The sequence below is a fragment of the Bactrocera neohumeralis genome, chromosome 4 (genome assembly GCF_024586455.1).
Source record: "Bactrocera neohumeralis isolate Rockhampton chromosome 4, APGP_CSIRO_Bneo_wtdbg2-racon-allhic-juicebox.fasta_v2, whole genome shotgun sequence".
In the NCBI taxonomy this organism is placed as follows: Eukaryota; Metazoa; Arthropoda; class Insecta; order Diptera; family Tephritidae; genus Bactrocera; species Bactrocera neohumeralis.
The window spans coordinates 68676781-68692769 of NC_065921.1; positions in this window are offsets into that span (position 1 = coordinate 68676781).

Consider the following 15989-nt stretch of genomic DNA (forward strand, 5'->3'; position numbering starts at 1 on the left):
CTACAATCGCGCAATTTTTGCAACAATATTTTAATTTGTTTATAGATAGGTAGATATTATTTTCATTAAATTATCTATCAAAATAAACTGTATTCAACTCGTCAACGGAACAAATCCACATTACTCATACGTGCCGGTGAGCACATACAAAATTCAGCAGCACAAATGGTCGACAGTTAGAGTGCCAATTTTTTCCGCTTATCGGCCACGTTCCGGCCGCACAACTATGCAAATTTGCTAAAGAAGACAACACAAATGCACATACACACATACATATATGCATTAACTGTCCCTACAGAACCGTTGTAACACTCTAGCTCTAAGCTTGCAAATGACCATTTCGACTGACACTAATTTGCACAATCGGGCAGCGGCGAGGTTAATGAGCAAAAGCAGTAATATGTGAGTTTATATATGTCCGTGTATGTGTGGTCTGCATAGAAAAACAGCTGCATTAGCGGAATTTGTGGTCAAATACCATTGCCCACAGGCCGCAAAATAGATAGCAGAATAATTGTGAATTAGCACGATTCATTGCGTAAAAGCTCGGTGCCAGCGGGAGGGAGGGAGTTCAATTCTCGTTTATATGTGCTAGTGCTTGCAAGGATTTATTGAATGCATAGAAATTAGCATTTCATTTCTCAAGAGCCGTGTGCAGTGGAAGTGAAGTGAAAATCTACTAATTAATACATATATTTATTTTAGTCTTCTCTTGTTGAAAATTAAATTAAATTCCCTATGGTTTGCGATGAAGTGGCCTGGCAGTTTAAGGTTAGATAAAGTAAAGTAATTTAAATATCTGAATTTACTTTAGCCTATTTATCAGTCCAAATACGAACTAAATCAGTAAGAAGTTCGAAACAACTTCAAGCTTCAATTGATGCTAAAGCCATTACTAAATCATACTTATAAAGTTAGAGACAATCTCGCCAAAACGTATATAAATTTCAAAACCAGTTAACAAGATAAACTCTAAATAACTGACAAAATGCCGAATAACTCAAAATCTGTCCCAGACTCGAGCTGAAGTCAATATTCAGTCCGATACTAAAAAATGGAATAAACATTCATAGATAAAACACGAAATCAAATAATAAAAAATCCAGATTTAAGGCCTTTCCTACTACAATTAAAACCAAATTGATCAAGTCAAGAACAGTTAAGTTCGAGTATATCCGATGATTTCATATTTTTACAATTTGCTTGGATTACAGCCAGGGAAGATCTTTCACGCATATAAGGATTGTTAATTTTTGGAATCTTGGGTGAGTTTTCCCCGAGTTTATTCATTAATTTTTAAGATTCTTACATATTGGTCGATATGAAGCCAACCGGTAGTTGGAATATGTTCATACTCAGAGCGTGGGGGCTAAGTGAAGTATTGACCCGATTCAACATATTTGTAACAACAAACAGACATACTACTGTCGGGAAAAAATTATTTCTGAATTTCAATTATATATCTCACACATTGACCGATATCGTCGGTAAAACGTCAACTATAAGCACTGCGTCCAAATATTCAGTACCTAGAGGATTGAACAGTTTTGGTTCGATTTGGACAAATTTAAGTATTAAGATGGCACACCTCAAAGTCATTATTCGTGCAAAAATGTATTCACATATATTGATTGATTCTTGGTTTATATACTGGAAAGTGAAATTTTCAAATAGAGTTTAAAATTGTGTTACATAGGAAGTAGGCGTGTTTTTATGCCGATTTCGCTCACTTTCACACAGTAACATAAGAACGTGAAGAATGGCACGTTCCAAATTTGGGAGAATTTCGCGATATGTGATTCTACCTAAAAGTGGGCGATGCCACACCCATAGTCCAATTTTGACGCCGGCTTCAATAAAGGCATATTTAGTTATTCATTTATCGTGGTTTTAGCAATTTCTAATAGTACATTTATACAAGGTATCAAAGTAAACAGGACTTAAAAAAAAACAGAACAAATGGTTTTTTCGGCAAAATCAAATTTATTTTATTCAAAATGGTCTCCTTCTGCTTCAATACAGTGTTTTAGCTCGTTGGCCGGTATGGGTACGCCAGTATGCCGGCAAAAGCCTTTTGAATGGCCTCTACGTCTGCATAACGCGTTCCTTTCATGGGCAAGTGCATTTTTCCGAAAACGAAGAAGTCGCACGTTGCCATATCAGGTGAATATGGGGAGTGGTTAATGGTTAAAATGTGATTTTTTGTCAAATAATCGCCCTTCGAATGTTAGATTCTAAACAATTATTGGTCGTCAGTCAATTTGTGCGGAACAACCCGTGCAACCGATGAGTCGACGTTACGAGTTTTCGAGAGAAAAATTCTGCGAAAGATTTATGGTCCTTTGCGCATTGGCCACGGCGAATATCGCATTCGATGGAACGATGAGCTGTTCGCACACACCTTTCCTAAGCCCAAATGTTGAGTCAAAATGCGATACATCGATGTTTTGAAGATGTTCAGTTCCATTTCCATGAATTTCAATGATGATTTCGGCTGAGTTTTGATGAATTCACGCACAGTTTCGATGGAATTTCCGGTGATCACGGATTTTGATTGGCCCACATGTTAATCGTCATTTAAGTATGTCCTCACGACCACTTTGAATACGTCAAAAGCACTCGCGCACTCTGCTAGGGGATAGGAAATCATTACCATAAGCTAGTTTCATCAATTGAAACGTTTCGGTAAAAGTTTTATTAATTTTAAAACAAAATTTAATTTTGGTTCTTTATTCGAAGCTCATTTTCGCACCGATAACACAAAGATACTGACACTTAAAACGCAATAACTTCACTTCCAATCAATAAAATGTCATGAAAGTTCTCACTGGACAATCGATAAGGATAGCAGATTCTAACGCACTAGTCGGCACATAGATGGCGCCACCAGGGGTACTAGACTCAAAACGTCCCCTTTACTTTGGAACACTCGTATGGGGAGTGAGTTGAATTTTCAACCGATTTCATCCACATTCAATATTTGGTTGTTATAGATTTAGTTGTTTAGGTCGTTTGTATATTAAACTTATTACAGGGCGAGGAAACTGTTAAGTTTTTGTCAACAGCGCTTCTTGCGATCCCCATTGCCAAATTATTGTTTTATATCTTAATTTAGTTCTTACATATGGTACTTTATAGGTTTTCGGTTAATGGCGTTTTGCAGCCGTGGCAGTATTCAACGATTTCTTCAGTCCTTGTAACCCTTTTCATAGGCACCTTTTTATATGGCCTTCAGCTCCTTCAGCTCTTTCAGTGAATTTTGTTTTATCTCTTCGATCCACTAAAAAAGGGTTCCACGAATCGGCAATCAGTTTTGGGAACAAGAAAAAATCACACGAAGCCAAATCTGGTGAATACGGTGGATGATCGATGATATTTATTGCGTTTTTGGCCATTTTCGTCAATCTCTCGACCATCTTTGAAGGCTTTGTGGCACTCGGTAACTTATATTTTTGAATCAACGAAAGCCTTTTTTTACATTTGCTGCGATTCGGCATACGAAATTTGGTTAGATATACAAAATTTGAAGCAAATTCTTTATTTTATATTTTAATCCAAATCAAAAATCGCAACGCTCTACTGAGGTTCTCCGACTTAAGCAGCTGCTGCAAACAACCCAGTTGGCAGATTACCCTCCTCTTTGGCATAGGAATTAAGGACAGGCGTATCAACTTAGTAATATAAATATTTTTGAAATATTATTTACTCGGGGAATTCAGATTACTTTTGGTCACAATGTACATATATAAATTTGAAAACCAGTAAACAAGATAAAGTCTAAATAGCTGTTTCAGCTATACAGGCTCTACTTTAATTCAATCCAGATGACATAAAATAAACTAACGAACAATTTGTTTTGTGTAATACAAAGTAATTAATGGTGATCTGCGTATAAATTGTAGAAAGTCTGGCTACGTTATAAGGTGATACGGTTTTTCGCGCTTAAGCCTTTCTTTCCATTTGCTTTGAGCGACAAGACCTCTGGCTTCAGTGTTCACATGGTCAGAAAGTCTTTCCATATGAGACTTTGAATATTTGTTAATTGATGCGGCAAACGAGTCAATTCCGAGATCGCTATCAAGGTCGTGTCTGCGAACATACCAACTCGCATTGATGGCGCATCGCAAAACTTTGTTTTGGAGCCCCAAAGTCCAAACCGCTCATAAACAAAAATTTTGTTGTATGTAGACAGGTAGACAAAGTATCTACTCAATAGCTAATACATGTTTCTCAATTTTATGCCTAATTCTTCTTTTTTCTTTTTGACATGTGCACTTCTTCTAAGTTTTGTGTCCAGAGTTATGCCTACGTATTTTCCCATCGTTTAAGTATAGAGGAATATATCTAGTATTATTGTATGTGAAATCGATATGTATCGATTCAGTTTCACTTAATTTTATTCACCATTTAGCTGTCTATTCAAATTTTTTGTTTAAATTTTCTTGCACGCTTGCAATTGATGCAGCTTTTGTTTTGCCGACATCGTCGTGTGGGACAGTCCTACACACTACCGTGAGGAACACCAGGTTTTCTCTCCTTTCAATCAGAGTACATATCTCCATGTTTAGTTCAAAAAATACGGTCCCAAGGTATGATTTTAAGATACTTTAAAATTCTTTTTCATAAAAGCATCTTAGTTTTGCTTAGAAATTCCGAATTTTTTTTCTTTTTTTTTCAACCAAACTTGAATTTGAGGGTAACAATTACTTATACTTACCTGAAAAATATTTTCTGAAATTTATACTATAAACCTAAATTTAATAACTAAGAGTTTTTCAAAGCGCATACAATATTTTTAACAATTTTGTAAACATTTACTCTGTAAATTTTAGATGAATAAATTTCAAATCTTCAAATCACGGGGCATTATCATTTTCCTCAGTCATTATGGTTGTAATGAAATTACCACAATTAAATAGTTGCGTTGTACAATTTGACGTTTACAATTATACATAAATACAACAAGAGCAACAACAACAGCTTTCGGTGGTGACCCATTAAAATGTAATTTACTCAACACACAGCTGCCTGTTTAATTTGAAGCCGAGATGAGCAGCTGTAATGAGAGATTTCCAATTAATTGGCGGCTGCGGGAAATAATGATGACGGAGGGGTAAGAGAAACGCATAATTTATGCAAATGTGTGGAAAGTTGTGGAGTGATAATATATGTATATAGCATAGTACCTTTCTGTAGCATCACTCAAAATTGAGCGTAATTTTCTAATATATAAAACTAAACTCGTGGAGGAGCTATACTTTCGGCTACAAATATCATAAAAATATGTCGACTACCTTTAGAGGACTTCCGATGCCCTTTGCGGTTTGCAATTCAAGTATAAAGGCTATTGTTTGGCACCTAAGGTTATTGACATTGGCCGCCGAGCATTGAATGCACTTTTGAACAAGGCGACTTTAGCAGAAAACTTAAACAGCAAAATTGCAGATAGTAGCTCTTAAACAAAAAATAGCAGCAGCTGATGAGAGATAACTAACCAATGCTCGTATGGTGAATTTCGCCGAAAGTGAGAATGGTGCGAAAGATTTGCCTAAATGCACGCTATTTCCAAACAGTTTTTCTGAGTAGGTTAGTAGTGAAACTGTTAGCTCGCCTCGCTTGTGTTTTTATTCAAATGTTGATATTTGCACTCGCTGAGCGACGTGTGCTAACTTAAAGTCAGCATTGGTCTGCCACAAAATAATTAAATATGTATGTGTTAAACATGAAATGGTAGCAGTTGATTGTGAAATTCACCACACCACACAACAGTTGTTATTAAATGTAAACAAACAAATTTGACTTACTCACATACAAACTACGGATTTGTTGAGTTTGGATAAGCGCGATGTTGTTGCAATTGTGTGTGTGAATAGCTCGTATACCATAAATCGGGAGCTGTGAATATATTTCGTTTCCATGCTAAATAAATAATAAATTCAATGCTGATTTATGTCTGACAGCTTGATGTACAACGCTGCCACTGCAATTCTCGGCTGAGTGAATTTGATACAGTGTCGGCTGGTATTAGTAAAGAGAGAATATTTACATACATTTATGTATGTGTGAAATAGTAACTAGTCCAAAACAAAATTAAAAACAAAACTCGTTAATTATTTTTTGTTCGGTACAGCTGGTTACTATTCTCAAAATAGTCTGTAGGTCCTAGCAATAGTCTACAATGAAATTCTTATTTTTAATTTTTTCCTAAGCAGTTCCGAAAGCAGTGAATGTATCTGAGTTAATTAACAATAAAAATTTGTTAACGCTTAGCTACATTTTTGCAAAATCTTTCAAATAGTAAACTCTTGTACTTAAGTGAATAGGAAAGGTACTGTTGAATAAACAAAAATTATCCTAGCATCGCTAGTTTGTTATTCCTCCTTCTCTGCAGTAGACTTTGTTAGTAATTTATTATCAGGCTCTATATTGATGACATGTTTTGTCGTCATTCGTACGGTCTATCGTTTAAATTGTTTTTACGCTAATATTTGTTGAAAGCTCAACCTCAAAATTTAAATTACTGGCAAAAACCTCCAAATAAATTATTTTCCTAATCAATATGCAAAAGTTCTATCGCAGACGCTTTTTATTAAAAGTTGGCGAAGATTATGCGACTGTTGCATAATAATTACTTCGTTTTTGACATACTTACTTTAAGATACTATATAAGAAAATTGTTTCAACTCATATAAAATGTCAAGGACACAAATGAAGTATATTTTCTAAGATAATGCTACTGATACAATGGTTGATTATGAAAAGTGGTTCATACGGATATAGTAAAAATTTTTTTTAAATTCAATGAAGTAATTTAAAGTTCTTATCACTGGTAGGGCAAAATTAATTAACTTCATACAGAGAGTATTTATTCATTATAGTTTTTATTTCAGGCGTAAATGTTTCCATGATATTCTGTCAAATAATAATGAAATAACATGACAGCTTACCACGCCTTCCACGTGATCAGTCAAAAAAAGGATATTAAAAAAGTACCTGCACTTAGATCAAAATTTATATTGTTATGATATATTTCTTGCTGGAGAGGATGCTGAAGTGTATGCTTCCTTAGGGAACCACGTCCCATCAGGATTATCGCCCCTTACTAAACTTGCGGAATAACACGTCTACATACCAAACCCTGAACTGTGTCACCTGTGAAATGTGAAAGGCCTTTCGGGATCGCCATTAAGTACTTCATTGTAGCTTAGGTCACATCATGTACTCGCTATTAGCGGTCCTAGTTTCAGTACTTGTTTATCGTTCGGTTCTTCTCAGCTCTTATAGTATCAGAGCTGTCGTTCTTTCGTTTCACCCATGCTTGCATATTTCCAATCGGTGCATTCATCTCCCTTGACCGATGTGTCCAAGCGGTTTTACCATTCCTGTATGCTGGTTTCTCTCTATCATCTTTGCGTTTTGCCAATTTTAGCATCCTGTCGTAGATTCGCTTCAACTCAGGAAACATCATATCTGGTGGGATTGTTTCAGATCTAATGCTAGCTGCTTCATGTAACACCATACGAAATGCACTTCCACCACACCGGTGCGGGTATTAACGGCTTTTATTTGGACTTTTTAAATACGAGAAAGTAGCTCAATTTAACTTACTTTCGTAGAAACTTCCATTTGGAAGCAAAGATATTATGAATAGAGGCGTAGTTACATTAAAAAATTCACGTCTCCAGAACCGACTTAATCTGGCTTTCAGGTAAAAGGTTTATATTCCCATATGAGTCCAGGTATAACGTCTTATTTACTACCTTACAGACCTGTTGAATGAGCTAAACATTTTCGTCTACTTTTCTTCTCGTTTTTGTCACCTGCAGACCCTCTAAAGTTAAACCAGAAACTAACTCTGCAAATTTTCCCTAAGGGGATATTTTTAGGGAATTTTTTTGTTTCAAGCTTTTTATACAAAATTGCAGTATGATTGAGATGCTTCTGTAATGTATGAAAAATCACAAGTAATATTCCCACGAACATTTTGATCAACTGCCCTTCTAATTTTTGATATCTGCCAACCCAGTAAATTTAAATCCGAAAACCTGCAAGTTTCTTTATGTGCAAATACATATAATATATTATAGCTATCAATTTAATTTTTATAACGGTTAGCTAAAAATTATTTGTAATTATTTTTTAAATTTGAAATTATATAATATTATGCTTATAAAAACAAAACATAGAAATATAAAAATAACCACATTGCATTACATGACGCTTGTTATCCCAACTAATTTCGGCCTCCAACTGGACAGACGACCAGCAAGGTCAGCGCGTTGAGCTTAATTTGGGTTTCCGCAGTTGCTTCCGACCACGCACCGTCAACCGCCAACGCACTGCACACGGTATATCTTGTGGTTGCGCTCTGATCGCTCGTAAATAAACCTACGATTTTATCAACTTTTATATTTGCTTGTTGTTCTTGTTGGTTTGTTTTATCTGGGCTGCCGTCGTATTTGCTGGCTTTGACCCAGTTGTGGGCATCCAGTTCCCACGCCTACACAGCTGCCCCACGTCAAGTCAAATTTGTATTGATTTTCAACCGAAATTGAGCCTTTTGTTTGTTTGTTTCGTTGTTTGAGTTGCTAATCTTTTCGCTGAACTGGCGTGGTATTGTGTGCCTGAAGAGGCGTAAAATGATCTCCATTCTAAATAAGAAAACACTCTTTCTGAGTGTGTTTCTCTGTTACCAAGTTTGAGACTACCAAGCTTGGTTTTTGGTTCAATTGAAAGTTGGAAAAAGATACAGTAGCTAAGTTAAATATCAATGTATCCAGAAGGTATCGAATCAGATCTTGGAAGTTCGAAAGAACCTTTGATCTTTAGTTGAAATCAATAAGGAGCTGTGACGGCTACTTGAAACATGAAGACTTTGGAACAGAACAAAGTTTTCTATAGCCACTGTGTATGGCAGCCAGTGCTTGTTGTTAGTTGCATCCGAAGTCTGTTCGGCGTATTTTTTGATATCGTCGACGTAGTTGAGGAGTGACCACTTGATATCACCCCTGAAGGAACTACTTGGAGAGGAGTTTATTGTGCTCTAGGTAGGTTTTCGATGGGAGACATCAAGAGGCACTCTGTCGTAGTCCGAAGTGCAGTGTTCTGATAAGTTTTGCATCTTTCTCGTCTGCATTTCACTGCACCCAAGTGACCATATTAGTGCAAGCATATATGGATTTATAAAGATATGCGGTGTGAGGTGTTTACTCCCCGAGAGGTGGAACAGTCATAAGGAAGTTCTGACACCTCGGCACTACAAGTGTGATCGCAATGACCAGTTGCAATTAAGGAAAGCATAAATTTGCTAAGGGTGAAGATTTCGTCGGTTCTCTTATGGTTTAAAGAGAGAACTTTCGACTGCGTAGATGCTAATGGTTACCCAGCGTTCGCCAAACTCTTGCGCGGCCTAGTACTATAGTCGTAAAATTCTAATTGACTGCTGAGTTAAAACAACGAATCTGAAATAAATTTCCTTATCAACTCATCAGCTTACAGCTGTTTGTGATTCAGCTGTGGCGATGTTATCAAAAACTAGCTAGCTATTATCGCAGGTAGAGATGTAGACATAGTTTTTGAACTGAGATTATATCTACAATTTTTAATCGTTTATCTATAGGCTAAACTATCACTTGGGAAGATATTTTGCAAAATTCAGATGTTTTATAGCAAATCCCTTAACTGATCCTGAGTCATCTCTTATCTTCATCATACTTGAGGCTAATGCTTTCACTATTACAAAGTTAATTTTATCATTATTGAGAGTAGATGGACGAAAATCCGACAGTTTCTATATAGACTACTTTAAAAATCGCCGAATGAAAGACTTGGAGATTTCAATGACTACTTCAGAGCAGGTAGGTGGTAGGTAGGAGTGCAGCCTAGATGTACCATTTTGATGCACAGTGAATTCCTGTATCTGCTAGTTCTTTTCAACCATTTCGATGAAACTACTTATGTCCGATATGCTTTTAGTGGAAATCCATTCAAGGTTTTGTTATCTGTGCTATGAGCTGGGCATTCCGGAAGATTGTTTTCCTTGTTCCCTGCTACTCCGCAGCCACGGCAGATGTCATTGTAGGGCATACCCATTTTGGATGCGTGTACCCCAAATGAGTGCCCTGTTGTGATAGCTGTTACTGTGTAAATACTTTTCCTTGACCTATTTAGTAAGTCGTTGGTTCTTTTCCTGTCATATGTTGGCCATAATTGTTTAGTTATGACGCATTTTGTGATGTTTTTCCACCTGTTATTTGCAATTTGTTGAAATTGTCTATTGATCTCTCCTTTGATTGATCCTAGCGGACTTGGTTTTATCTTCGCCTCGTATTCGTTGAGGAAAGCTCCTGCCTTTGCCAACTCGTCTACTTTTTCGTTACCGAAAAAGTTCCTGTGGCCGGGGAACCCAGATTAAGTTTAGAGAGAGTTTGTCATGCCAAGACAAGGCCAGGAGCGCCGCCTGGCTATCCGTAAATATAGTTGCTTTATTTATATTCCCGTGGTTTTCCAATAGAGCTTCGCAGGCTTTTTCTATGCCTAGTACTTCTGCTTGGAAGATGCTAGCCGAGTTCGGTAGACGTATAGAGAGAGATATGCCAAGATCAGCGGAGAATACCCCCGTGCCTACTCCGCAGTCCATTTTGGACCGTCGGTATAGACTGAGATGGTATCCTCCACTTCTCCATTCTCGTCTAGATGGTATCCTCACCTGGAAGTGTCTATTGAAGTCCAGCTTTGGGAGAATGTAGTCTGATTTATTAATGATGAGCCAACCTCCCAATTCTTTTATTCTTGTCGCCGCAATAGCTGCTGTTTTTTGAATAAAAATGTCCATTGGTAGTTGATGCAGGATCACGTTGAGCGCATCAGTCGGACATGACCTGATTGCACCAGTAACACCCGCACATGCTGCTCTTTGTATTCCATTTAATTTTTTTATTTTATTGTTTGTTTAGCGCTGACCACCATACCAGAGCTCCATATGTACATAAGTATAGGTCTTATGACCGCCGTATACATCCACATGACTATACTTGGTTTGAGGCCCCAATTCTTGTTGACGATTCTCTTACAAGTATAGTAAGCCATGTATGCTTTGTTAATTCTTTTTTCTATATTTATTTTCCAGGACAATTTGGTGTCAATCTCCACCCCCAAGTATTTAGCTCTAGGGGATAAAGTGAGTGCTGTACCGTTTAGTAGCGGAAGTTGAAACTGAGATATTTTGGTTCTGCTTGTGAATAGCATCAGTTCTGTTTTGTTCGGGTTAACTCCTAGTCCATTGTTTTTAGCCCATAGGTTTAACCTTCGAAGTGCTCTTTCCATAATCTCGCTGACTGTTGAAGGAAACATGCCTGATACCAACAACACTATATCGTCTGCATACGCCACTGCTTTCACTACTCCACCGTTTAGTTGGAGGAGTATTTCGTTCAGCGCTACAACCCATAGGAGCGGAGAGAGGACCCCTCCTTGAGGCGTCCCTCTACTCACATAGCTTGTTTGTGTTGCAGCGCCGTTTGAAGCTATAATATTCCTATTCTCAAGCATCGATAGTATCCATCTGCACACAGTGTCATCTATGCCACCATGTGCCAGAGAGTTAATTATCGCATTTACTTCTATGTTATTGAAGGCGCCCTCTATGTCTAGAAAAGCAGCCATGGTGTATTGTTTGTGGTGTAGTGATTTTTCAATTACACTTATCACCTCGTGAAGGGCAGTTTCGGTTGATCGGCCCTTTATGTACGCATGTTTAGACTTCGATAACTTCTCCGCCATTATTGTTATGGGTATAATCCCGTCAGGACCAGCCGCTTTAAATGGTGCAAAACTATTTATGGCATACTTGATTTTGCTTTTGTCTATTATTTGGCTTTGATAATCAGCTGAGTTCAACGGTGGTTCTGGTTGAACCCTCGTTGAAGGTGTTTGCTGACTCCGGGGTGTGTTGTACTCCTCAGAGACTCTTTGCTGAGGAGGTCCAATTACTCCTCCGTCCTAATGTAGGCAGTGTTGTATAGAAGTTTATGGTCATCATGTAATAGAAAGGAATTCTCTTTAGCCATTTTTTGCTTACTGTGAACTTGTAGAACACTATTATAATAAACTAGATGACCCCGCAGCCGTTGTCCTGCGTGAAATTATGTGTTTTGAAATGAAAAAAAGTTGAAATGGTATTATGTCGAAAAGGATTTATTTTCGATTTTTCTACATTTTTTTAATGTAGCGCAATTTAATAAACATAATTTTTGATTTCAATGTCAATGTCAACGCAAAGGCAATATTCCCTGGTAATTGAATACGTTTGAGCTGAAATGGCTGTTCCTTGTATTCGATAACTGCGTCATAATCAGTCGGGTTCCATTACACAGTTTCGGCGCATGAAGATTGTGAAACATAATAATGACAGATCCAACTTTGAAACGCAAATGATGCAGTGAGTTTGCAGTGAGTCGTCGCCAGGTACTGACGTATTTTTTTCTGTTCCGCGTTTTTTTATTTTATCGCTATTAATGCCGTGTGTTTGCGGGCATAGAGTTGACCAAAGCCAGCCCAAGATTGTCGCCATAAATGCAATCAAATATTTCACTTGTCGTGTGAATCTATCACAGGCTGATGTAGATTTCTGGTGAAATCTACAACGCTTTTCATTGTAAAGCCCGCGCGGTAGTCTTGACAAACCCATTTGCTCAAGCGTCTGCGTCGCCATCATGCTGAAGTTCAATGCACTCTATAATTTAAGTTCTCGCAACCAAACAAAAAAAATTCCCCGAACAATCGAACATGGTAGCTCAAATCCTTTTGCTGGAGCATAACAATCATAATAAAGAAAATGTAGTGCTTAATTCTTTACGGGAAGTAAGTTCACTGAGAAGTGAACAAAACGGGTGCGCTCGCGTTAATACAGAGCAATTATGTGATGATCAAATCGTTAACGCTATGCTTAACGAACTCAAATCAGAGATCGCACTGTGCATAAGAAATTGTCCGACAATGTACTTCCTTCTGCTGCCAACTCCCACTCTCTGCTCGCTGCGACTGCTGTTGTTACCAGTGAATTCCACAATCGCTGCTGCTCCGTCTAACACCACGTCCCTGCTGATAACGTGAGAACCACATTCGGCTCCTGCTACACTGAAGGTACTCTCTGTAGCTTCAACCACTGCAAACTCCATCTCTACTTCTACGACTATTGCGAGTACAAATGCCCGTCGCCGAAAGTTGTTGTTTCTGCTCCCACTGATTGTGTGAGTATGGATTATCTTGCTCCTGCTACTTCGAAAGCACCTCGGCTGCTCCGTCTGCCGTTTGCTCCGCCTGCCCCATTGCTGTTAATAATAATGTCAATATTAAGCAAGCGATCGCTGTTGTAGGAAACATCATCACCTCACTCGAAAGCCAATAACAATCCAACAGCTGCTGCTAAACCAGTTCGCCAACCTGTAAACAACTCTCTTCTACTTCACCCTGCTAACAGAAATTTGAAGTTGTGAGTACCAGAACAAAAGTCCCCAGCCACTAACTCGTTGTTGGCATTAATGCCAATGTTGATCTCGATGTCATCATACCAAGAAATGGATTCACTTATCTGAATTTAAGAACTAAGTCACGGAGTAAGATATTATATCTTTTGTTGTTAAACATGCTAATGTTGATAGAGTATACCTTCTATGTTATAAATTAATTAAGAAAGATACTCGATGTTAATATTTTAAGAGGATAAACTTAAGCAGGTGTCCCCATCTTTTTTAATGCTGTTTTTCCTCTTCAGTGTGCCTTATGGCATTGGCTTGTCCTTAAGTTTTTTCTAAAGCGAGGGAAAACAGCGCTGCAGATTGCTGACGCGCCTGTTAATCGTAATTACTTCATGCGTTTTCTGCACCTTCCTCAACTGGCTCCTGTCTTAAAGTCTACTACCAAAATTTATCGGGTATTAGGTAAAATCAAATATTATTCGCAATTTTTCGTCACGTTTGATTTCGATAATATCGTTATTGCTGAGACTTTGGCTGAATTCTAGTTATTTCGATAGCGAATACCTTGACCAAATTCTATTATGTCTTCCGCAAGACAGAGATCACGAAAAACTGGCTGTTCAAGAGGTGGAGTTCTTCTTTTAGTTCATCGATCAAAATATCGTCCTTTAATTATGCTTGAGAATGAAGATTCTATCCTGGACCAACTATGTATCTGTGGCCAATGATGCTCTGTTCATTGCAGTCTCATACATCCTTCCCAATAGTCCGCTAGAGTTAGATAAGTTGCACGCAAATAATATTTCTTCTCGTTGGTATTAAACAAGGTGAAAGAGAATAATATTTGTGTTTTGGGTGACTTTAATCTAAGCAATACGTCTGTTATGGTTGTTCTATAGTCCTGCTCTTATTCCTTCAAATTTTTCGTCTTCTCAGGAGTTATTTCTCATTGATAGCTTGCTTGGTCTCCAATCTGATCCAAATCAACTCATATTCAGTCAGTCCTGATCGATTTCTGACTTAGTCTTTCTTAGTGATAATTTTAAAATTTAGGATTCTTGATGGTTCTTCTTCAATTACTCCAGCCACTATCCATCATTCACCGCTAGTGTTTGAGAGGTGGATACTTATCTTTTCGCCCTGTCAAACCAATTGATGGGCTTGGTTTTTAATTTTGCATTTTGCGACTTTTGAAACGTGCTCTCAATCATTTTTTGAAATAAAATGGGATGATTTACTATCGATTTGATACAGCTTATAGTTTTCCATTTTTAAGAAACAATCAACAGAATTTGTCATTATAATATCTTGCTCAAACACATACAACCATATAAGTTGCCTTTGGTACACTATGATGACCTTAAACGTCTAAAAAATCTTAGAAATAAATATTTTTAGAAAATTTCTTCAACTAAATCTCTATGTTTTGTTCAATATCAGCACTAAGGCCAAAACTGCTATGTTTAATGAATTGATAAGTTCTCTTAATAAAGTTTATTAATAATACGGAGTCACAATTTTCAAACCCTTCTTTTTGGAACTTTTGTAAAATCTTAAAAGAGCGTATTCGCCATTCCTCTACTTTACGCTGGGGTGATAAGTCGGCATGCACTCCGCCGAAATCTCCACTTTGTTCGCTGAATTTTTCAAATCGAACTATGTTGATGATCCTGGTACCAGTTCCACTTTTTCAGCGATAATTTCCTTATCCATAATGGCTACTGTGTCTTTCACAGACGATATTACAAGGGGCTATTTGTGATTAAGTCCTCGTCCAATTGATTTGACGGGTTCCGCCCGGTATTTATAAAAATTGCAATTGCCTTATTATATCAATTATTCAAAATGTATTGTTCCAATTTTAAAATTATTTTATTTTCCGTCATCTCGGCTGAGTTGTCATATAAAGTGCCTCTAAAATTATCCTAACTTAGCCTCCGCCACCAACCTGCATCGCGTTGTGGCTCCTCTGTCGACGTTTTGCTGACCTTGCGCCTCGTGCATGGTGTTTGTTTACTTTGATGTCTGGCCAATGTTCTCGCGCAAAATGTGCTGACTTAGCAACATGTGCAGAGTGGTAGGCTCTTATTACGACGGGAATTACGGTGTGTCGTTTCTCGCGATAACTCCTCCCTTCTAAATAGGAAGTCCTCGGTCCTCAAAGAAGCGGTTTAATTGCAGTTTCAACTGGATTTGACTATGATAATCTCTTCTTGGTCCTCTTATCCGGTAACGTGGCCATAATGGATTGATCGCTGCAGGTGATTGATCCTTTTGAACATCTCTAGATTCACATGGAAGGTAAGAAGCGCTTAACTATTTCTGTGTGCTGCGTCAAGTTGATTGTAGAAGCCCATGGAGTTTCAGGTTTTAGAGGCAAGAGAATTTTCGTTATAAAAAGTCTACCATTAATCTTTACGTTGTTTTTGAAGACCACGAGGTATGTTCCGTTGACCGTAATAGGGACCTATTTTTCTCGATGACAAACAGAATGTTTTTGTTCTTCGTAGT